Source organism: Zootoca vivipara, chromosome 3, assembly GCF_965207765.1.
Source record: "Zootoca vivipara chromosome 3, rZooViv2.hap1.1, whole genome shotgun sequence".
Lineage (NCBI taxonomy): Eukaryota > Metazoa > Chordata > Lepidosauria > Squamata > Lacertidae > Zootoca > Zootoca vivipara.
In genome coordinates this window covers 57,497,815-57,520,660 of record NC_142586.1, presented here as the reverse complement: position 1 = coordinate 57,520,660, position 22,846 = coordinate 57,497,815, and the positions used below count along the sequence as shown (strand labels likewise).

General features: G+C 45.5%; 1 long non-coding RNA gene across 1 annotated transcript in view; it reads left to right on the top strand.

Annotated features, from left to right (window-relative positions):
• The window catches only part of LOC148686263 (uncharacterized), a 50,765-nt gene that overhangs the window by 9,976 nt on the left and 17,943 nt on the right, over nucleotides 1–22,846 (top strand). The gene's annotated exons all lie outside the window — the stretch shown is intronic.

Below are 22,846 nucleotides of genomic sequence, written 5' to 3'. Positions count from 1 at the left end.
TTGTTGGAAGCTGCCCAGAGTGGCTGGGGAAGCCCAGCCAAATGGGCGGAGTATAAATTATTATTATTATTATTATTATTATTATTATTATTATTATTATATCTATGAGATCTCCTTTCTAACATCATACATAGAGGAGGCTTGAAGTGTCAGACATGCCAACTCTCCACATTTTTCAGTCCATCTCCTGTAATGTCTATGACAGATCTGTTGCTTGATCCAGACCAGGATTCCAAAGTGCTCTGAGCTAAGGATAAATTAGTCCACTTTAGGACTCACAGAAAATTCAGGAAGGGAAAGCATGAGTCTGCATGTTAAATGTGAGCAAGGAAAGTACTCTAAAATAAACCACTTAATCTAATAAAGGTAAAGAGACCCCTGACCATTAGGTCCAGTCTCGGACGACTCTGAGGTTGCGGTGCTAATCTCACATTATTGGCCGAGGGAGCCGGCGTACAGCTTCCGGGTCATGTGGCCAGCATGACTAAGCCGCTTCTGGCGAACCAGAGCAGCGTTTACCTTCCCACTGGAGCGGTACTTATTTATCTACTTGCACTTTGACGTACTTTCAAACTGCTAGGTTGGCAGGAGCTGGGACCGCGCAACAGGAGCTCACCCCGTCACGGGGATTCGAACCGCCGACCTTCTGATCGGCAAGCCCTAGGCTCAGTGGTTTAACCCACAGCGCCACCCGCGTCTAATAAGTACAGTACTGTATAGCCTTATTGCTGTCTCTGGTCTCTAAACACACAACACCCGCAGATGCCTCTCACTCTGTTTTTGGAACATACAGCAAAACTGTGAAAGGATGCTTCATCCAAAAAAGAAGATCTGATTGGGATTAGATACCTTTGGGCATTTTAACATTACCTTGCCCTTCATACCATTCATGCCATTTGAATGATTGCAGACAAGAGGAACGATATGATATTCCCATCCCTCTCCCGTGCATGTTGGATGTGCCTCACCGAACGTGTCTATATCTGTGCTCAGGGAAGGACAGGGAATTTGGAATGCAGTTCTTGGAAGCTGCTCATCTGCTGAGTATGATGACAGTTCTGCTATCATAACTCATCTCAGCAGCCGTAACATCACTTACTGTAGGCTGCCCTCCTTAGACAATCCCAGCTGGCGCTAGACCAGTGCAAAGTCAGAAACTATGAGCACGTCTGGCGAGAAGAGAACAATACAGAAGTCCTTGATGCAGGATGTTGCCAAATAGGCCACTGCATTGCTTTGGCGGACAAAGAAGCTGCATAAGAGCTCCTGGGAAAATGAAATGAATGTCATAGTTTTGTCACACTGTGAAATCAATGAATGTCATCTGCAAGGAGTGAGTGTCAGTGCCTATTAAAACCATGGTACTGAAACTGCACAGTTTTCTCAGGAACTTAGAGCCCTTCTGGATCGGACCAAAGGCCCATCTAGTCCAGCATTCTGTTCTCACAGTAACTAACTAGATTCATGTGCAAACTGCACATGAGCACATAGCTGCCTCCTGTTCATGATCCCCAGCTACCGGTATCTATTGCCTCTGATAGTGGAGGTGGTGCACAGCCATCATGGCTAGTAGCCATTGATAGCCTTTCACTTCTTCAAAGATACTGCCTGGATACTGGCTTTCGGATTCTGCAGGGTACCATTTTCCCCTTCCACTGAGATACCTTTCCCCTATCAGACTGGGAGATTAGACACTTGCCTTCCCCTTGTGGAATGCAGAATGACCAACATTTCCAAAGCTCTATCCACAGGGCAGCTCACATATCCCCTCCATTTGGCAATTGTGCCCAAAGGAAGACATTCAAGAATTTGAATTGACCTCACTCCCAGATGCAATTAAGCCCTAAGTACGTGACTGAAACACTATATATCCCTCCCCTACCAACTGAAGGTAACCTTCATGCATTTGATGAACAAGGATACTCCGGCATAATGCATTATTGCATTATGTTTTTAAAGTGCCCTAAAACTTTAAACTTATTGTTCCTTCTGCAAGAGACTAGCAGAACTACCCTCGGGCTTGATAGTCTTCCCGTTAACCTTGCTTCACCCTTCAGTCAGCAAACAGGTTGAAAGGGGAATGGGATGCTATATTTAGTTTCTCCTGTCCTCCCATTGGCTGCTCCTGTTTGGACCACCTTACCAGGGCAACACAAATGTAGTCATGGCTGTTGCATAAGCATATATTTGGATTAGGAGTGCAGCATTCTTCCCTCTCTTCATAGCTAAATCATCAGCTCAGACACCTTGTGACTGACATAAAGCATGTCTAAGGTCCATTGATTTCAATAGGAGAGACTGAAAGCTGTGCTTAACAATTCCATTGAAATCTGCCAGGCCTCAAAGTGCTTTGATTTGGGCTGGATCGGTTTGTTGGTGTTAGGACAGAGTTTCAGAGTGAGACAGATCACATTTACTTTTACTGGAGACATTCATGAATAAATACTCAGAGATATTGGCTCGCCTTTGATGATGCCTCAGATCAAAGGGAATCCATAAAGAGCATCTCATGAATGCCAACGAGTATCTGGAGGGCAAGTGTGTTGGAGAGAAGTAGGAGCCAGACGAGCTCCAAGGCAAGGATTCCCTAATGAATCTTTTCAGGAAGTTACGAGCATCTTTGAGTCTGAATGCAGAAATATCTGATTGCAGCTCCTGCACCTTGCTGTAAATGTGCAAATAAACATGAGATCCCACAAGGAGTCTCTCTTCCCTCCCTCTCCCTCACTTGATCTCTGGCAGTGACACGATTTCTAAAGCTATCAATATGTTTGAAAGTCCTCGCTATTTCTTCCTATAAACATAAACCTCCCTAATGACACTTGCCTGAATAAATTGGCTCAGGTGCCTGCTTTCATCTGGATCAAGTAATTTTCAATCGCACCCAAGCCCAATTCAAAGGGAAACGGAAAGCAGCTTATGTAACTAACCCCACCCCCTCAATTTTTCGTCTGGCTGGGAAGCCTACTAAATATGTATAGCGTTGGATTTCACTTTCAGGACTGCTCCATGTTCACTTTCTTCGGTGTCAAGCATCTCTCCAGGTGTGTTTTTCTAAAGATTTATTCTTTAACCAGAGATGGCCACTAATCAGTAGGTTCGCATGTTTGTTCAGCAATCTTGTCCCCACAGGAATGTGAAGCGAATGCATAGTTCTCCCTCAGGGCCTGTGCAAGGATAACATCGTTCCCTTTGGTGCTCATCCCCAGGCAAGGGCTCAGATTTATTGCTACAAGGATATTTAGTTTCATGGTAATTTTAAAGAAACTTGGGATCCTGGTGTTTACATTCTTTCCCTCAATGTAAGGGGTTCAGTCCGTGCGCTGTTTATATACTTCCCCGGTCTGCACTCTAGTCTGGTTTATTATTCTGACTTTTTCTCAGCAAAATCTTACTCTACTTCCCTTATTACTGTATTTACACAGTGGTGCAGTATTTGCTATGGCAATGCTGCTGTTTGTACACATACGAAGTTGCCTGGCACAGAGCCATGCCTCTGGCCAGCAGTGGCTTTCCAAGGACTCAGGCAGAGGGCCTTCAGATTGAAAATGCCAAAAAAAAGAGGCCCCAAAGAGGATTTGCATAAGCCATAGCTGCCAAGTTTCCCCTTTTCTCACGAGGAAGCCTATTCAGCATAAGGGAAAATCCCTTTTAAAAAGGGATAACTTGGCAGCTATGGCATAAGCTGGCATATGGCCATTCAAAGGAGCCAACTCCTAGGGGGCAAGGTCCCTTTGGGCTCCCCAATAAAATATTTGAGGGAGCTGTGCCCCCCAAAAGTGGGTGGGCATTGCCATTCAAATGGTATGCATGCACTGTGTCATATGATCAATTATGCAGGGTGGGCTTACACCCCCCCACACACAATATTTTATTCAAGTTGGCACCCCGTGCCCATTTATTTGTATAGATGCATGTTGGAAAGAACTGCTATAATTCTAATAAAAATACATACTATAGAGGGGTGGCTTCTCCAGTCCAGAATGAAGCCCTGACTCAATACGAACCATATCAGATAGCAGAGAGGTACAAGATGGGGAGATTTCCCAGAGTGGATTCCCTATAGTCCTCTTGCAAAACACTGAGAGCTATTAGAAGTGACTGAAATCCAACAGGAGCTTCCTCTACACTTCTACAAATCTGATTCAGTGCTGCAACAATCCCTATGCATGCTTCCTTGAAATAGGCCTTTTATATATTGTCCATTAAGGCATACATAGTCCGACCCTCCATGTGTCCCTATTTTCCTGGGATGTCCAAGATTTACAGAAGCCATCCCGGTTTCTGATTCTTTTCTTTAGGACGTCCCTATGGAGAAATGTTGGAGGGTATGGAGTTTTCTGACCCCTGTGCCATCTGAGCAGCAGTGGCGTACCAAGCCCAGATGGTACCTGGTGAGGTGCCTGTGCGGCACCCCGTACGGACTGCGCATGTGCGGCATCCCACGCTCGCACACTCCATACAGGGTGCCGCACATGCGCAGTCCATACGGCTGCTGCTCGCGGGCGGCGGCATCCCGTACGGATAGCATGTGAGAGCGGTAGCCCATATGGATGCAGCACCCTCAAGCAAAGCGCGCCTCCCAAGCCAGCCGCCGCCGTGCCGAGCGAGGCTTTTTATTGGGCAGCGGGGCTCGGCTTGGGAGTCACGGGGGGGGGGGTTCCAAGTATCACCCCCCTCCAAGGTGGCACCCGGGGCGTCCCGCCCCCAGTGCACCCCCTTGCTATGCCCTTGCTGAGCAGGCCTGTACATACCTGCCAAATCTCCTGCAGAAAAATACAGAATCAGCAGCAGCAGCGGCACCAGAAGTTGCACGGGAAGTTGTCCAGTGGCCACCCCTAAGATGGCCGCCGGGCATGCGTAGAAGTTATTTCCAGCACCAGCAGCGGCCATTTTCTGGTGCCCATTGATGGGCAAACCGGCACCAGAAAAATCGCTGCCGGCAGGAGCGGATTTAAGGGAGATTTACGGGAGAGGAGCTCAAACGGGAGACCGCCGGGAAATTGTAAGGAAAAACAGGGGTTTACCGGGGAATACGGGGTACTTGACAGCTATGTATAGGGAAGGGTTTTTTAATGTTTATTTTTTAAAATGTTTTTTATATCTGTTAGAAGCCACTCAGAATGGCAACCCAGTCAGATGGGTGGGGTATAAATAGAAAAATTCTTGTTGTTGTTGTTATGCGATAGGGCGTCCCTATTTTCATCAGAGAAAAGTTGGAGGGTTTGAATCAGATGGAGCTGTGTGGCTGCAAACACAGTACGGTGATTAAATGAGCCCTTTGACATCGGTGGGATTTAAGTAGCCTACCTGTGTGCAGGATTGCACTCTAGATATTTCATCTTCTATTATTTCAGTTTCCACTCTTCCAAGCTTTAGGATCCAGTGTAGGAAGTGGAGCTGTAAGCATGCATGAAAAGTCTCCCCACAGCCACTGGAGTGTTTGAATAGCAATATTCTGTCACCCTAAATGCATCCCTCAAGAGTAGGGGCACTATAATTTAGACATTGCCTGTCTAAAACCTTGCAGAAAAGAAGCGGCAGGGTCCCCAGGAGGAACATAGGTATCTCAGCTCATTATTATTATTTAGAACCTGCTGTTTATCTCATAGTTTGTACGTTTCGTCTTGACAGTGGCTCATCTGTGAGTAATGTCACTGGTTATGTCCCCCCCGGGGTCCAAGTTGGATGGCTGCACTTTTAATAACTAGGTTTGCAGCTTTGATTTATTGTGTTGTTGAATAATTCCTTTAATGCTTTTAGTGCTGGTTCCTCCTTGAGTCTCTAGTTTATACACTCCATCCTTCCTCCAATCCTCTCAGGGGAGAAATATTTCTCTATTTTGGCTTTCTCTCTGGCAGGTGGATTTGCTCATCTTGTCCACCTTTTACTTTGGCTTGCAACCAGATTACTGAAGCAGCAAGAATGGCCTCAAGGATACCATTTGTTGAAATTAACTTCTGAGCTGCCTGTGGATTATTGGCTGCTATCATCTCTCGGCCTGGCTGCTATCATCTCTCGGCCTGGTCTCGGTTTTGGACTGCCTGCCTGAGGTGGTCAGAGGCAATGATCTGTGGTGATTTAACAATGTTAAATGACAGCCATTTTGGAAGTTTAAGTTAATTTGCAACGTTTGAGGAAACAAAGTAACACCATTCTAACTGTGGTTTTGGTTGGGAGATAGCTGGCCCTGCAGATGTTGTTGGATTACAACACACATCATACATGTAAACTGTCCATGCTGGCTCAGGCTGATGGGAGTGGGAGTCCAACAAGATCTGGAGGGTCACATATTCCCCATCCCTAAGGCAAGTCATTAGCAGTGCAATCCTACTTATGTCTACTAAGAAGCAAGTCCCATTGAGTTCAATAGGGTTTACTCTGAGGTACAGGGGTACACAGTCACAGCCTTCATTTGTACAGTCATACCTCGGGTTGCGATCGCTGCAAGTTGCGCGTTTTAGGGTTATGGACGCGCCAAACCTGGAAGTACCGGAACAGGTTGATTCTGGGTTTCGGTGCTCGCACATGCAAGTCACGTGCATGCGCAGACATGGCGCTGTGGGTTGCAAAGGCTGCGGGTTGCGAACGTGCCTCCCGCATGGATCACATTCGCAACCCGAGGTTCCACTGTATATTTCACGGCCACCACCAAAGTGATTGACAGAGTGGTTGGCCAAGTTGATGGAGAGGATGTTGACAAGCCAGCTGCAATCAACCCTGACAGACCTTCCAAGTCTCCCTATTTTCCAGGGACATCCCAGATTTACAGAAGCCATCCCAGTTTCTGATTTGATCCAAGAATGTCCTGCTTTTCCTTAGGACGTCCCTATTTTCATCAGAGAAACGTTGGAGGGTGTGGAGTTATCTGACCCCTGAGCCATCTGAGCAGCCCTGTATAGGGAAGGTTTTTTAAAAAAAATGTTGAATGTTTTATTATGTTTTTATATATGTTAGAAGCCACCCAGAGTGGCAACCCATTCAGATGGGTGGGGTATAAATAGTAAAATTCTTATTATGTGATAGGATATCCCTATTTTCATCAGAGAAATATTGGAGGGTATACCCTGAAGGAAACAGGCTATCTTGACCGATTTCAGTCTGGCTTCAGATCTTTTTACAGCACTTAAACAAACTTGGTCACACTGTTTGATGATCGTCCTTCAAAGAATGACAGAGATAGTGCTACCCTCCAGTGTCCTCCTGGGGTGACTCTAGCATCCTGTTCTAGAAGGGCCTTTGGTCTGATCCAGAAGGCCTCTCTTTATGTTTTCTAAGCCCCTGTGATGCAATTCTGCAGAGAGTTTTAGCACCGCTGTTCACTGTTATTTTATATTATTTCTTGCTTTCAGAAATTGTTTTTTTATGATCATGGCATTTTGTTATCATCATTGTTGTGAACCACCCTGTGCTCCATAGTGGAGGAAGACCGGGCTATAAATCCATCAGATAAATAAGTAACTAAACAACAGCAAGCAATGCAGATTGTTTACAAGTTCCTGGTTGCGCTTTGTACGATTGCCACAGGTAAAATAAACTGATACCATCATATAAATGTACTTCTAAGGGGAAGTGCACTCTCATCAGGATGAGAATCAAACAGGAAAAACAGAGCTCAGACAGGGCTTGATTGTGTGTTGATAAAGACAAGTCCATCCTGGTATGTGTGTTTTTCATGTATCCACTTGCAAAATTATATGTTATCTAGCATCTGTTATTAGGCTTTATGCATTGCCTGCCTTCTTGTCTCTCTCCTGTCTGTGAATCACTTAGTTTTTAAGGAAATCCGAGCCACTTCTGTTCAGTCTGGGTCACATTGACCCAAACTCCGATGCTTTCCAATGAGGCTGTATGGGCGCCAAAATGAATTCCCAGATGCTCTGCTACCTGGAGGGCTTTTCACTAAAGATGATAGCCCTCCCTTATGTAATGTATATTTTTAGTCTTATTAAAGCTGTACCCTGTCTGCATGCCAGGGGAAGTTGTTTACCAGGAAAGGACTTTGGAATCCTCTCACATATATTCATATACTGTACAAACAACTGGGCATGTGGAATAAGGAAATGAAAGCAAGCCACCTCAGACATAGACTTCCTAGTGCTCAAGCAGTTATGAGGAAGCCTCCAGCCCTGAGACTCCAACTGGTGAATCACTGTTGCTGGCTTCACATCATCTGTTTCCAAAACAAGGATTTGTGTTGCAGTGGTCCTAGCAAAGGATTTTTGCAAATCTATTAGAATTTTTTTAAAAAAAAAAACTAAGGCAGGCAATATGTTTCTTGCAGTTTGTAACCATGTGCTTGGAAGAACAGCAGGCTGAGAAAAGAGACAATGCAGTATAAATGTCTGAAATATTTTTGATGTTGTCACTGCCTGTTTGATGTTTATGGAGGATGACATGATACTCTTGTCCATTATGCTACTGTGGAATCATGTGGATGGAGAGCTTGTGTAGAATTCAGCCTTGCCCAGTCAAGCCTTCTTCTCTCCATCTGTCTCTCTCTGACTCTGGGGAGCAGACGAACCTTCCTTCCACTGAGCCAGACCATTGGTCCAACTAGATTAGTATTCTCTGCACTGACTAGCAACAGTTCTTCATGGTGTCAGTTTTCCCAGCTCTGCCTGCAGAAGCCAAGGAACAAAGCTTAGAATGCAAATGTGCTCTACCAAATCCTACGGCTCCTCATACTGCTACTGTGTTTCCCCGAAAATAAGACACTGTCTTATATTTATTTTTCCTCAAGAAGACACACTATGGCTTATTTTCGGGGGGGTGTCTTATTCCAGCCGGAAGGGCTCTGCGCGGCACGGCATGGCTGAGGGCAGCAAGCTGTTGCCGGGAGGCACCACGTCCATGTCTTATTTTCGGGGTTTGGCTTATATTGCGGAAATGCTTAGAAATCCTGCTATGGCTTATTTTATGGGCATGTCTTATTTTCGGGAAAACAGGGTATATAACAGCATAGCAATTCAGACCTGGACTTGCATTGTCTTGGTTAATGCTGGATCGACTATAGTCTACCAGTGAACTTCAGTGTGCCACTGAACATGCACTGATTTTTGCAGAGAATGTAGGGCTAGCTGTCAATCTGAGTTTGCCATGTTCTCATGAACTTTAGCAAGAGGTTTTCAACCTTTTTGAGTCCATGGCTCCCTTGACCAGCTACATTCTTTCTGTGGCATCCCTGTGAGGCTCAGGAGCCCAGTTATGTCCAGTGGTGGCGGAACCCTCTCCAACACCCAGGGCGGCGCAGCCCTTATGGACTGCGCATGTGCGGCATCCTGCACATGTGCACTCCGTACGGAATGCCGCTTGCATGTGGCGGCTGTACAGGCTGCTGCTTGCACAGCGTCCATACGGGCTACTGCTTGCACGGCAACCATACAGGCAGTGGCGGCGGACGGATCTGATTCCCGCCACTGCAGATGGATCCCGCCGCCATCGGTAAGGTGCTTGAGCGGCACCGCACATGCGCTGCAAGTACGGTGCACACCACATATGTGCCGGCGGGCGGTTTGCCAATGGCACAACTCAAGGGGTGAGGGACTGCTGGCTCTGTAGACAAGGGGTAACATAACCAGGGGCAGGGCAAGGGATGGGGTGGGGCGGTCCACCCCGGGACCCCCGCCCCTCCCTTGCCCTGCCCCTGGTTATGTTACCCCTTGTCTACAGAGCCAGCAGTCCCTCAACCCTTTTCGAGCACCCTCCCTTTTGGAGTGTTCCCTCAGCCTCCTCTCCCCTCTCCTTGGCAGCAGTCACCACTGCCCCTAGTCTCTGAGCTGCCCCCCTGCCCCAAAGAGAAGTGCCTCCTCACACTGCCCCATAAGGGCCTGGGAGAGAATACCCCCAGCCTTTGTGGCCCAATGGAGACTGGCCAAAGGTGAATGTGAGGCCAGAATGTGAGGCCAGTGGGTGCTGCCAGGCCTGCATGGTGGAAAGGTTTCCCTTCAGCACTGGGCATTCAGCTCCCAGGCAGGCCTTGTACACAGCAAGCACAAGAAAGGCCACAGCAGTGCCTGCCTGCCCACCTGCCTGGCCTCCCACTTGTCTGTCCATTCCCAACAGCAAGGTTGGTGGACTGACTGGCTGGGCTCCCTCGCCTGCTCGCTTGCTTACTCTGAGGCTGCCTCAGCTCCTGGCTACCAGCACCCCCTGGCCAGCCCCAGAGGCACCATTCGCCTGGGCAGCTTGTAGCCAGGGCCGCTGCAACTGACAGCTGCACAAGCCTTTGGGAGGCAGAGATGTGAGAGGGCATCAGAAGAGGGAGGGAAGGAAAGAGGGACAGAAGCCAGTATTGCCTGTGATACCCCTGACCATCATTCAAGGCCACAACACACTGGTTGAAAACCACTGCCTTAAGCAATTGTGCATGCTTAGGATCTGATTAGTAACCCCTTTGCTGTTAAGGGATCCCAAGCTTGTGTTCTTGAGCTGTCAATCTGAAACACAGTGATGGACCATGGTGATTATTTTGGTAATCCCATACATTTCTTCTCAGAAGTAATCCCCTGCATTGGAACTTACTCCAAGGTAGGATTACAGTCTGAAAGACCCCTGAGCCAAGCTCATGGCAGGCCTGTACAATTTCTCATCCTCCAAGTTGAAGGCAGTCCTGCATCGTGGCCTCCCAAGCAATCTCAGAGCTTTGTTGGTCCCTTGCAGGCTGCAAAAACAGGTGGTTTCTTGCGCCCTTCGTGAGCCCTACATGGTTGCATTTGGCTTGGTGGGCCATGAGTTGTGGAAGAAGAAGAAGAAGAAGAAGAAGAAGAAAGAAGAAGAAGAAGAAGAAGAAGAAGAAGAAGAAGAAGAAGAAGAGGAGGAGGAGTAGTAGTAGTAGTAGTAGTAGTAGTAGTAGTAGTTTGGATTTGATATCCCGCTTTATCACTACCCTAAGGAATCTCAAACGAGGGATGTGGGTGGCGTTGTGGGTTAAACCACGGAACCTAGGGCTTGCCAATCAGAAGGTCGGCAGTTCGAATGCCCGTGACAGGGTGAGCTCCTGTTGCTCGGTCCCAGCTCCTGCCAACCTGGCAGTTTGAAAGCACGTCAAAGTGCAAGTAGATAAATAGGTACCACTACAGCAGGAAGGTAAACGGCATTTCCGTGCACTGCTCTGGTTCACCAGAAGCGGCTTTGTCATGCTGGCCACATGACCTGGAAGCTGTATGTACGCCGGCTCCCTCGGCCAATAATGCGAGATGAGCACCGCAACCACAGAGTCGGTCATGACTGGACCTAATGGTCAGGGGTCCCTTTACCTTTAAGGAGTCTCAAAGCAGCTAACAATCTCCTTTCCCTTCCTCCCCCACAACAAACACTCTGTGAGGTGAGTGAGGCTGAGAGACTTCAGAGAAGTGTGACTAGCCCAAGGTCACCCACAGCTGCATGTGGAGGAACAGGGACGCGAACCCGGTTCACCAGATTACGAGTTCGACGGTCTGGCCTGTCTGTACTGCCATTCTATGAAATAAGCTATAAGCAGAATGATTTGGATGACACAGGATCCATTCATTGTGCCTGCATTATGTCTAGCACAAAAGCATTTAAAAAAAAAAGCTTCTATCAGGAGGATATTTTGCTTGTGTCATGTACAATACAGTGTTTGGCATCCGATACCCATAATGCACACTGAGAGCATGTGCAGCGCATCAAAACAGACAGTGATTCTATTGAAAAACAAGCATTCCATTGCCTAAGATTGAGTCAACAACCCCACCGCAACCACCACTTGTACTTGATTTCTTAGTTTATTTATTCATTTGTTTAGACAAGAACCATTTGGGGAACAATGTGAAGGCACTTGTGGCAAATAAGCAGATCAGTAGGGAGCTTTATAATTCCCCTGACACTTAAAGGATGCAGTTCAATACGTTCTATCTATTGTTAGTGATTTCATTTTTATTCCACTTGCACAGTGATATACATGATTCTTCCCTCCCCGACCTTATCTTCACAACAACCCTGTAAGGTAGATTAGGCTGGAAGAGAATTACTGACCCAAGGTCATCAGCTGCGCTTCCTGGCAGAGTGGGGACCAGAATCCAAGCTTCCCCAAGGCTAGTGAAACACTATATGCAACTCTTTCTTTATCTGAAGAGGGACTTCCCAGCACAACAAAACACATGTGTGTACCCCAAATGCACTTCAACCTAGAAACTTCCCTCTTTAAAGTAACTAAGTATAACATGCTTAATCGTCTCCATATGCTTAGAGGTGAATGATACCTTGGATATAATTCCGACACTCCATTCCCCCCCCCAATGTTTTCACGCATATGGTGTTTCTGGCATGGTGCTGGTTGTATAAGCTGATGTCTCTGCATATGAGGCCTATGGCCCCAATGTGCATGAGTTCAGTGGCTCAAAAAAGTGTGGGGGGCATGGCACAGGAAGAACAGTCTGTATTTTAGGGGGAGGGGGAGCAGCAGTGCAGCAGTGGAGCCAAGAGTTGTTGAGTACCCTTTGGCAGAAGACCAATGTTCAACACTGGTTGCAGGTAGGTAGCCGTGTTGATCTGATGTAGTAAAAAAAAAAATCCTTCCAAGTAGCACCTTAGAGACCAACTAAGTTTGTTATAGGTATGAGCTTTCGTGTGAAGTGTGCATGCACAAGAAAGCTCATACCTATGACAAACTCAGTTGGTCTCTAAGGTGCTACTGGAAGGATTTTTTTATTATTACTTTTGCTTCAACACTGGGTTGGTGGAAGTGGCTACTTTCCCTCTGATCTAACAGGGCATCCTATCTTTGCTGTTGCTTTGTCACTTTGGCATTCCCCTGGGTGTAGCTTTAGGAAAGGTTCAGACATGTACTTCTTACATTTATATCTCACCTTTCTCCAGTGTCATGGCAACACACATGGTTCTTCCCTGTCCTTTCCTTTTTATCAGAACAATCCTGTAAAGTAGATTGGGCAGAGAAAGAGAGAGAGAGGCTGAAGGTCACCCAATGTGTTTTGGAGATGTGAAGCTGAGTCTCCCCACTTCTAGCCTGCCAGCCTAACCAAGAGGCAGTAAATGTGGTACACATTGTGGTACCTCCAGATGTTGTTGGGCTACAACTCCAATCATCCCTAGTCATCACTGTCAACGGTCCGGGATGATGGATGTTGCAGTCCAACAGCATCTGGAGGGTACCACTTTGGCTATCCCTGACTTAACCACTACACAACACTTTCCTTTCCTCTGCTAAAACCAGTGTTGGATTACTGGCCCCATCCACCGAGCCTCCCATTCAGCAGAAACTATCAGCACTTTCACCAGTGAAAGAAACAGGCTGTGCTGGACTGTGGAACAGGAAAGAGGGTCAAAATAGTTTTGAGAAATGTTGAAATAATTCTGTTTCAAGACCAAAACTGCCACAGTGACCTCTGTCGTTTAGTTTCATGCCATTTTCACACTCCTAGATAATTTCCAAGAGTGAACAAAATATTTAGGTGACTCATTTCCCACCTGAAATAATAGGTGCATTAAGCAAAATGACACACTGTGGAGTTTGGAATGAAACAGTATCTGGTTGTTATCTGGCAAACTTGTTTTCTCACTGTATTATTTTCCAGTGAGGCAAAACAGAACTAAATACCAAAGTCAAACCAGGGAGCAGCAATATAAACTGCCATTCTGGCATTAATCAGTCTGCTTAATTAACCAACTGTACACAGCTCGGACAATGTATCTTTCATTCGGACAATCTGTTCCAGGGCCATATACAGTGGATTTCCTGAAGGTTGCCCCTAAGGTTCCTGGGAGATTATTTCCATGGGCTCTGCATACAATGTGCACCTTACATTTGCAAAAGTGGTCCGAGGTGCAATGAGATAATGCTGCAGGAAGGGGAGAGCAGATCAGATGGACTGCAGCTAGACCAGGAGGGGACGAGGAAACATTTGATATTGCTGAGACACAGAATACATGCAAACACATCAGCAGGCCTAGATCTCAAACACAGTAGAAGTTACTGTCTGGAGAGGGAAATGAATATTCATTCGGGGGAACAGTGGCTGCAGAGTAAGAAGTGAATGACTGAGAGCTTGGGGGGGGGGACAAATGGGTTGAGACAAAGAGAAACATGAATCAGTGGTGAGACTTTGTTGAGCCTGTAATTCAATTTGACACCAGCATTCTGGGGACATCAAGAAAGCAGGATCTCCATCCTTGACTGGCCAAGAAAACAAATTGTTAAGTGGCTATGAACTGGGTGTCAAAGCATCCAGCAGGATTTGCATGTCTGGGAATGTGCCAAGATTTGCCCTAATCTGACTTTCTAAGGTGAAAGCTGAGCTTTCGCTTTCATTTCAAAAATAATTTGTTTTGAAAGTCAAGGCTCGCCAAAGTACATTTTGTTTCAATGGTGCAAAAAGAGCACAAATATCTGAGCTGGAGGGAGTTATTTTGTGGTCAAGGGATGCGACTTTGGAATCTTGCTCAGCCCAGGCACCAAAGCTCTGTGCCCTGGAACAAACAGAAGGTCTCTGATCCTCAAAGTCCCAGCTGCCTGCTGGATCCCTGACATAGCATTCAGGCTTTGTTGCACATTTTATGACTAAGATCTCATCCACACTTCCACTTATGCCATGCCTAGAAAGCACGGGGTCCAAGTTGTTTATCCCTTGCACTGCTTCTTTCCGAGTTAAAACCTGTTATTTAGTGATAGATCAGAACAAGTGACCATTGGGGGGTGGGGAGGGGCTTGAATTGCCGTTTTCTCTGACTGAAGGCTAAATAGCCATTTTCTCCAGGAGGGAAGCAGCGGGACAAGAGAAAGTGTGAATAAACCCTAAACCTGGAGTCAGGACATCTTTAACTGCAGGCAACCGTAGAAAAGAGAGAAAGATGTGAGCACGCCATGGGAAAATTCTGCCTTCTTCAAAGCCCTGTCCAGATGTTCTCAGGATACCTTATAGAAAGGGGGGGCAGGCCAAGCCTGCTCATGATTATTAGCCCAGGCCTTACCTCAGAAATAGCCAAAATGCTGTCCTTGTATTATACTCCTAACGCTCCTGACCATTAGCCATGCTGGCTGGGGCTGATGTCCCAATCTGGAGGGTCCCACATTAGCTACCCCTCCCCTGTCTCATACACCTATTCAAGCAAGAGCCTATAGCAGAACTTTCCAAACTTCTCAGGTTGGTGACACACTTTTTAGACATGCATCATTTCACGACACAGTAATTTAGTTTTCCTGGCAAACCGGAGATTGAACGGACCCCTTTCCAGCCCTGGGAGGAGTGTGGGGAACATTCCCGCAACACATACAGCCGCCACACTAACAGACTTTGGAAAGCTCTGGTCTACAGTTTGTGAGCACGTGTAGTCTGCTGGGTCTTAGGCTCTTTAAATTTTATTGAGGCGCTTCCTCTGAACATATGTATCCCACTTCCGAGTACACACATGTTCTGACAAATGTCTGAACAGTGCTGTTGACGGCCCCTGCCCCTAAGTACAATCATATGCTCCATTCTCTGAGATGTGTGGTGCACAACATTATTTTCTACACCTTTACATAGCACTCAGTAGTTGTATATGGGGATTCCTCAAGTGCTTTGAGAGGGGGGAACCGCATGGGGTCGACCTTTGGAACTCACTGCCACCCATAATAGGATTGCCCAGTACTGTGGTGTAACTGAGTTTCAAAAACGATGAGACAGACTCCTGGAAAAGTCAGAATACCATTAAAAATATCTCAAGGACTCCATCATAATGCTTCTTTTTTTTAAAAAAAAATGATTTTATTGGTTTCGTTCTTTAAAAACGTTAGCACACAACATGTTTACAGAAAAAAATTCTACATACAAAAGAATCATTTACAGTAGAAAAGAAGAAAGAAGGAAAAAAACACAAAAAACAAGTCAAAAACAATCATTTATTAAACAATCATTTACATCTTCTCTATATTGACTTCCAATTTTCCTCTCTGTAATTTACACACATTAACCTTACCATATCACATAATTCTTATTCTATTTACATTATTATATTTCCTTTAACTTCAATTTGGGTTCAATTATGTTCTGCCATTTGGATTTTGGTTTATCTTATTATTCAATATATAATCATAAAAAATCCTCCATTCCTTTTTTATTTTGACTCCATCATAATGCTTCAGCCTTCGGATACTGCTAATAAATATATACCGTAGAATCCAGCAGTCCAGTTACTCTTCTGAAAGGGACTTGTTTAGCAATCCTATGCATGTTTGCTTGGAAATAAGTCCTACAGAGTCCAGCAGAGCTTACTCTAAAGTAAGCATGCATAAATGCAAAGTCAGTGTGTAGCCTTCAGAACATACACAGAGCAATCGCTTTGACTGGCTGATCAATGTTTTCACTGAAAGCAGTTGAAACATTGCAATATTGTTCTCTCATGGGAAACATTGCTTGTGGTTACTATGAATGAGGTGGATTTATGAATTAAGGCTGACTGAGTTCCCAAGTGTACTGAACTGACAGATGCCACTGCAAATCCATGAAAAGCTATATCTGTATACTGTTATATAACAGGAAAAGCTGTGAACGGTGGAAAATAATAATCCTGTAATGACTCACCAAATCTTGCCCAATTGCACATGTGGCAATTCTCTAAGGAATTAACATGACTGGGTATCATGTTTTCAACAAGCTTTTGTTTAGTAAAATGCTCCAAGAAGCCTGAGAAAATAGCCCAACATTCTACAAATACATTAATACCTATTAGCAAAATGAAATACCTATTTGCAAAAGGTGTCAATGGCACAGCTGCCTTGGGGGCAAATGAGTGCCTGTGTTTGTCACAATTCCAATGTGGATTAGGATTAATAACTGGTGTCTCTCCAACCCAGCCAGGTTGCAGATCAGATATTTACCTTATAAGCACTCCTCACCTGAACCATATCTGAACTATCTGTACTTGGATCACTTGGCATAGCTCTGGCCTTGCTCTTTTAAAGAAATATATATATTGTTTCTGGATCTCTGCCTGAACAGTAATGCTTCAAAAACAAATTCTGGCATGGCAGGATGGCTTTTCCATCAAACACAAGAAGTACAAAGTAATTCCAGGGATAGTTTTTTTCAGCTTGGCGAACTGGGGCTGCAGCTTCCTGGTGTCTTCTCTGTCTAAAAAGAGAGATGGAAGCACTTCTTTCCAGACTCATTAAAAATGGGAAGACTGGGAAGGAGGGAGAAGGGAAGAGAAAACTCTTCCAAATGGATTAAGAATGGCAAAGCAAGTGAGGATGGTATGCCATTGTCCCTAGTCTTTGGTTGTGCTTGCTGATGGGAGTTGTAGTTCAGCAACATCTGAAGGGCCAAAGGTTCTCTACACCTGAAAGAAGGTGAGCGACCTTTCTGTTGTATGTATTGACTGGATGCAAAAGAGAACAGGGCTCCAACATAGTTGTGTAGAGGAGGGAATTTTCAATCTTACTGCTAAAGGTACAGGAGCTCTGGCCTTTAAAAAGAATCTGGCCACCCTGAATACAAACTACAAAGGAGGATGATGGGGAGGAAACCAGAAGTAGTTGACTCCGTCTATTGTTACCTCTGGTTCCACCTACAATGAGCTGTCCTGCTCCCCACTCCACGAGCTCCAACTAGCACCAGCCACCACTGGCTGAACTTTTCACAGATCCACTCAATTTACAGTTTCAATATGGCGTACTGGTTCTCCGTCAATGAAATAAGATGTTGCTAGGACTTCCTTAGAGGGAAATGGGTAGCTTATTGCCACCACCATTATGACTCTCATGAGAACTAACCCATTCTTTTCCAGTTGCCATATGTCCTCTTTTTCCAGGACATGTTCTCTTTTTCATGGGTAGAGCGATCCATAGTTAAAAGTAGAAGTTGGCAAATTTGCCCTCTTTTTTTGCTGTTCAAAACATGGCAACCCTACATCAGAGGACTTCCAGTGGCTGTTTCAAGAGCAAAGTAACAGTAGTCTCCCATGTGACCCACATGCAAAATCAGCTCTTGGCATTGACGCAACAGAGAAAAAAGCCAGTCAGTTCTTTGTCTTTTGAGCTTTTTTCTTCTTCTTCAACATTTGAAATGCTTTGGGACAAATCTCAATATTAAATTATCCACTTTTTCCACTGTGTGTTCCAGTAATAATAGGTGCTTATTTTGCTGAATTGTTTAAAATAACTATAGCACAAGGTAGGGTTCATTTCTAAAAGCTGTTGGGGCTGCTGACAAGGATACCAAGTGCTCATTATCTCTGCTGTCTAAAATGCAAGAGCTTTAAAAGCCTGCTCAGCTTCCAGGAACTTTCTGCCAAATCCAGCCTTTGGTTAATTGACCTCAGGAACTATTTTTCAGTGGGTTATGGGGTTCATTTGGAGCAGCGCACAGGACTGAAACCTAAACTGCTTCTATTAAGCTAACAAACCACATCGGGCTTGGCTGGACACATGTGAACCTTGCCTAACCAAACATGATCAAATGGGGTTTAGCTGGTTCCAGCAGTAGAGTAGATGAATTAACATGGGCTGGATGTGATGGACATTTCTGCAGAGTCTTAAGAGCAACAGTAAGTGTTTGTGCTTATTTTCTAAAGTCACCAAGCTTTCCATTCATCTTGGCCTCCTTTAATCCGCCCAGCTGCAATAAAGATGTTCTTGGTCATTTTATTAGGAACACAGGAAGTTGCCTTACAGTGAGTCAGGCCAATGGTCCATCCAGCTCAGTATTGTTTACAGTCACTGACAGTGGGACTCTCAGTTTTCATACAAGGTGACATTCTCAGACCTACCAGGAGATGCAGGGGAATGGGATCAAACCTGGGACCTTCTGCATGGAAAGCAGATGCTCTGCCACTGAGCTATGGCCCTTTGTTGCTTCAAGGACTCAACACACCTGCTAAAACTAGTTAACAATTCCACTTTTTAGCTCACAAGAGTGTTTACAGCCTCCTGTGCCTGCCCATCTTTCAACATTTGCATCTTATGGGCCGTGGCCCTGAATGCAGCTGCTGGCATCTTCAGGTAGGGCTAGGAAATCTTCAGGTAGGGCATCAGAAACCCTGGAGAGCCCCAGCCAGTCACTGTAGACAATACTGAGCTAGATGGACCAATAGTATCACTTGATATGAGGCAAGTCATTTCTGCCCCTAAGTTCAGCTGTAAAACTATAGGGGAGCCAGTTGGGCATATTTGTAGGGGGCACTTGGCAGGTGTTGAAAGGTTTAAGCCTCCTCCGTGGCAGACGTCTCTGTCCACATCTTGTCAGAAGTAAAACTGGATCCATTATTTTCACTCTGCTCCCCTGCAGTAGTTAAATCTTCTTCAGCTTTTGGTATCAGATCTGCACTTTTAAAATAAAATAAAATTCAGCAGCAGCACTAAACAGGAAGCATTGTGGCTGCAAGGCAGCAGCGAGCACGTCTTGTAAGTTGCTAGGCTATTGCTTGGGAGACCAGGTGGTTGAAAATCTCTCTTGGATCCAGTGGCCCAATTGTAACAGTAAACAGAGAGATGCAAATCCAAGCTGGTCCCTAGAGATTGCAATAATGCTTCCACCCACGCACTAGTTAAGCACTAAACTTCAGCCATTGCCATTGAAGCTGCCACTGTCCACAGCCATTTGACATCCTAGTGGTGCCTCAACCACAACTCACTCTCCTGGATGTGCCTACCTGGATGTGGTAGGCTCCCCTCCCCCAACTGGAGCCAGAGAGGTGCCATCTTATATTTCCAAAAATACAATTCCTGGTGTCAGTTAGAGGTGAGTGACTGGCTGCTGCACTGCTGGAATGGAGGAACTAAATCAACTGGTGGCAGCGAGGGCCACTAGGGAAGCAAGGTGAAGCAGGTGGCAGGATCCACAGGGGCAGCAGATCTGACCTCCAAGGAATGTATCCCTCGCTGCAGCATTCTCCTTGGAGGCCAATCTGCCTCCTCCTCCTCAGCAACACCCCCCCCCCCCAATTCCACTTCTATAGTGTCTTCTTGATGAATAGGAGGCACTGGGGATCTCTCCCTCTCCTGCTCCTGACCTGATGTAGATATTTTTTGCCCCCTTGTTCCTGATGTAGCTCTCCACTCACCCCTTCTTCTCTGGCTGTGGGAGGCACCATTTTGTGGTTCGACTCAGTTGCCAAGATGTCTTTGACTAGCCCTGGTGGCCCTACAGTAAATGCCTGTTCTGGTGGCCCTTGCCCTGTATGATGTCAAAGGATGCTGGGCCTGATGAAAGCACTGTATTTATTTATAAGAGTTATTTATACCCCTCTTTTCAGCTCTCTGAAGGGCCTCCATGACTGCTTCCATTGCCCACTGGATCACTCATCGCATCCCAGCTCATCCCACTTAGCTAAGGAAGCCAGGAGTTATTCTCTGATTCATCTCATCATAGTTTCCTCATGGTTTTGTAGTAAGCCAGGAACAAAGGATGTATAGCTGCTGGGCTTAGGGAAGCAGTTATACTGAAGTGAGGAGCTCACATGTACATTGTCCTGGCTTGGCTTAACTTCTGGTGGTCAAATTTGAGAAGCTCTAATTCTAAATAATTCACATACTTTTTCTTGACTTGGCTTGACTTCTGATGGTCAAATTTGAGAAGTTCTCATTCTAAATAATTTACATCTTTCTACCGATGCCAAAACCCATAGTGGAAACATTTTAAGAGTAAGGCAAGTAAATGTTACCAGGAGAAAGTTTCCATCGGCTTTTGATGCAGATGTAATAAAGCTTAGATCCCCTCCATCCATGCAAAACCAAATAGATGTAGATATACCTAATGCAGTGCCTTTGATAGCATGACCGAGTTGAAAAAGAAACTGTCTGTTTGTCCAAGAAAATATAATGTTTCTTGTCACAATACCAAGCCCTGGTAAATAGGTCAAAACACACACTGATGATTTCACATCTATGATGTGCTAAACAATCTCAGGCTATATGATCTTTGGCAAAAAGAATGCTATGAAGATCTTCCAAACTAAAATAAGTGAATTACATTTTAAAATCTTGAAATGAAAAGCTTTTATATATATATTTAAAAAACAGTCTGGCAAAAAAACAAGGCTAAAAAGAACAGACCATGTACCCTATTAAGGAATGTGGGAATTATAAAAACAGAAGAAGACAGATCAAAAACACATTTGGTTTTTGCATCATGGAAAAATGATTTCACTCGGCATTTCGCCCTGTGTGTGAGTGTGTGTGTGTGTTTTAAATCTTGTGCTTTGTTGGAAAAGCACAGACATTATATGAATCATGGACCCATCTGCAGGGGGTTCTGGACTGTTGAAGGACACAAAAGGATGGAGACCTCAAAGAAACATCAAAGGAGTTACAATTTAAACTAATCAACAGAAACTAGTAGTCCTGGAGAGGGTGAAAGACACAGGCAGAGGAAACATAGGAAAATGATAGGCATATTCCCCCTTCCCCAGAAGATGAGTCCATTTATTTGTTTTTGTGTCCATAGAGAGGTATGTTTGTGTGATTTTCCCACAAGCCAATGCAACAGCACAAAATTCAGACTTAGCAACTCATCAGAGTCATTGTGTTTGTTTACCTGTGTCCTTGGTTACCAGATGCCAGGCTGTACTCTTACTGCTATGGCAGGAATGATGATTCATGAAACAGTTAATTTCCCCATTCACAGCATGAGCCTGGATCTAATACAGTACATGCAAACAAACCACCCCAAATTCTATGCTGGATTACACCACACACAACACAGGAAGCAGCAACAGATCTTTGAGCCACCCTGTGTTACTGTGACTGCAATCATTCAATGCGTTTCTCATTCATCAGCCGAACAACCCTGTCAGAGAGGGTAAAGTTACTCCCACTTGACAGATACAGTCAACTGGGCACTATGTTCTGTTTTGTTTTTAGTTCGGGGGCTTTTTAAACAGTTGAATGGAGAGGGTCTTCTGAATCAGAAAGATTACAGAAACCTGACTGTTGCTATTTTGGAGGCAGGTTCAGCCACATATGGGCAAATTCAGCTTGCGTAGATATATGTAGATCTTGCACAACAAACCCACTTCCCCAAAAGACCAGTTGTTCTGTGAGAAACAAAGTGTTTTTCTTATTGCATTAATATCCCCCCCCCTTTTCCTCCAAGGACATAATGGACTGACTGGGTGTAGAGGAATGGTGAGGGGCGAGGCACCATCCAGGGAACCCCCTACGGGAATCCCTAGGGGAAGAAGGCTCAGAGCCAGGGGATTGGTGGTGGGACAACAATGAGTGGACAGAGGGAAAAGACCGGGAGGAGGAGGTGTTGGAAGCTGAAGAGGTAACAGGGTTTAGTGAGCCGGAAGAGTCTGTGGCAGGGAGCAGTCCAGAATCAAGAGACAGAAGCAAACGCTGGACAGGAGTGTGGCCAAGAGGCAAACTGCTGAAGAATCCAGGGGGTCTCCCCCTCCTGCTGTGACCAGCTCCCCTCCCCCCTGGTCTCCTAGAACACAAAGATTAGTGAAGAGGGCAGAGCAAAGAGAGACAAGATGAAGGAGCCTCAAGTTACCGGTGGTAGTAGTAGTAGTAGTAGTAGTAGTAGTAATATTTATACCCCACCCATCTGGCTGGGTTTCCCCATCCACTCTGGACAGCTCCCAACAGAATATTAAAAACACAACAAAACATCAAAAGTTAAAAACTTCCCTAAACAGGGCTGCCTTCAGACGTCTTCTAAAAGTCAGGTAGTTTTTTATTTCATTGACATCTGATGGGGGGGCGTTCCACAGGGTGGGTGCAACTACCGAGAAAGCCCTCTGCCTGGTTCTCTGGTTCCTGCTTGGGAAGGATCTGGGGAGGAAGAGACTTAGGGAACTGTGGGGAGGTGGGAAGCTTCAGTCTTCGCAACTGCCTCATTGGGGCAAGGTCTACTGAGAAGAGTTGCTGTGCTCATTCAGCCTGAAC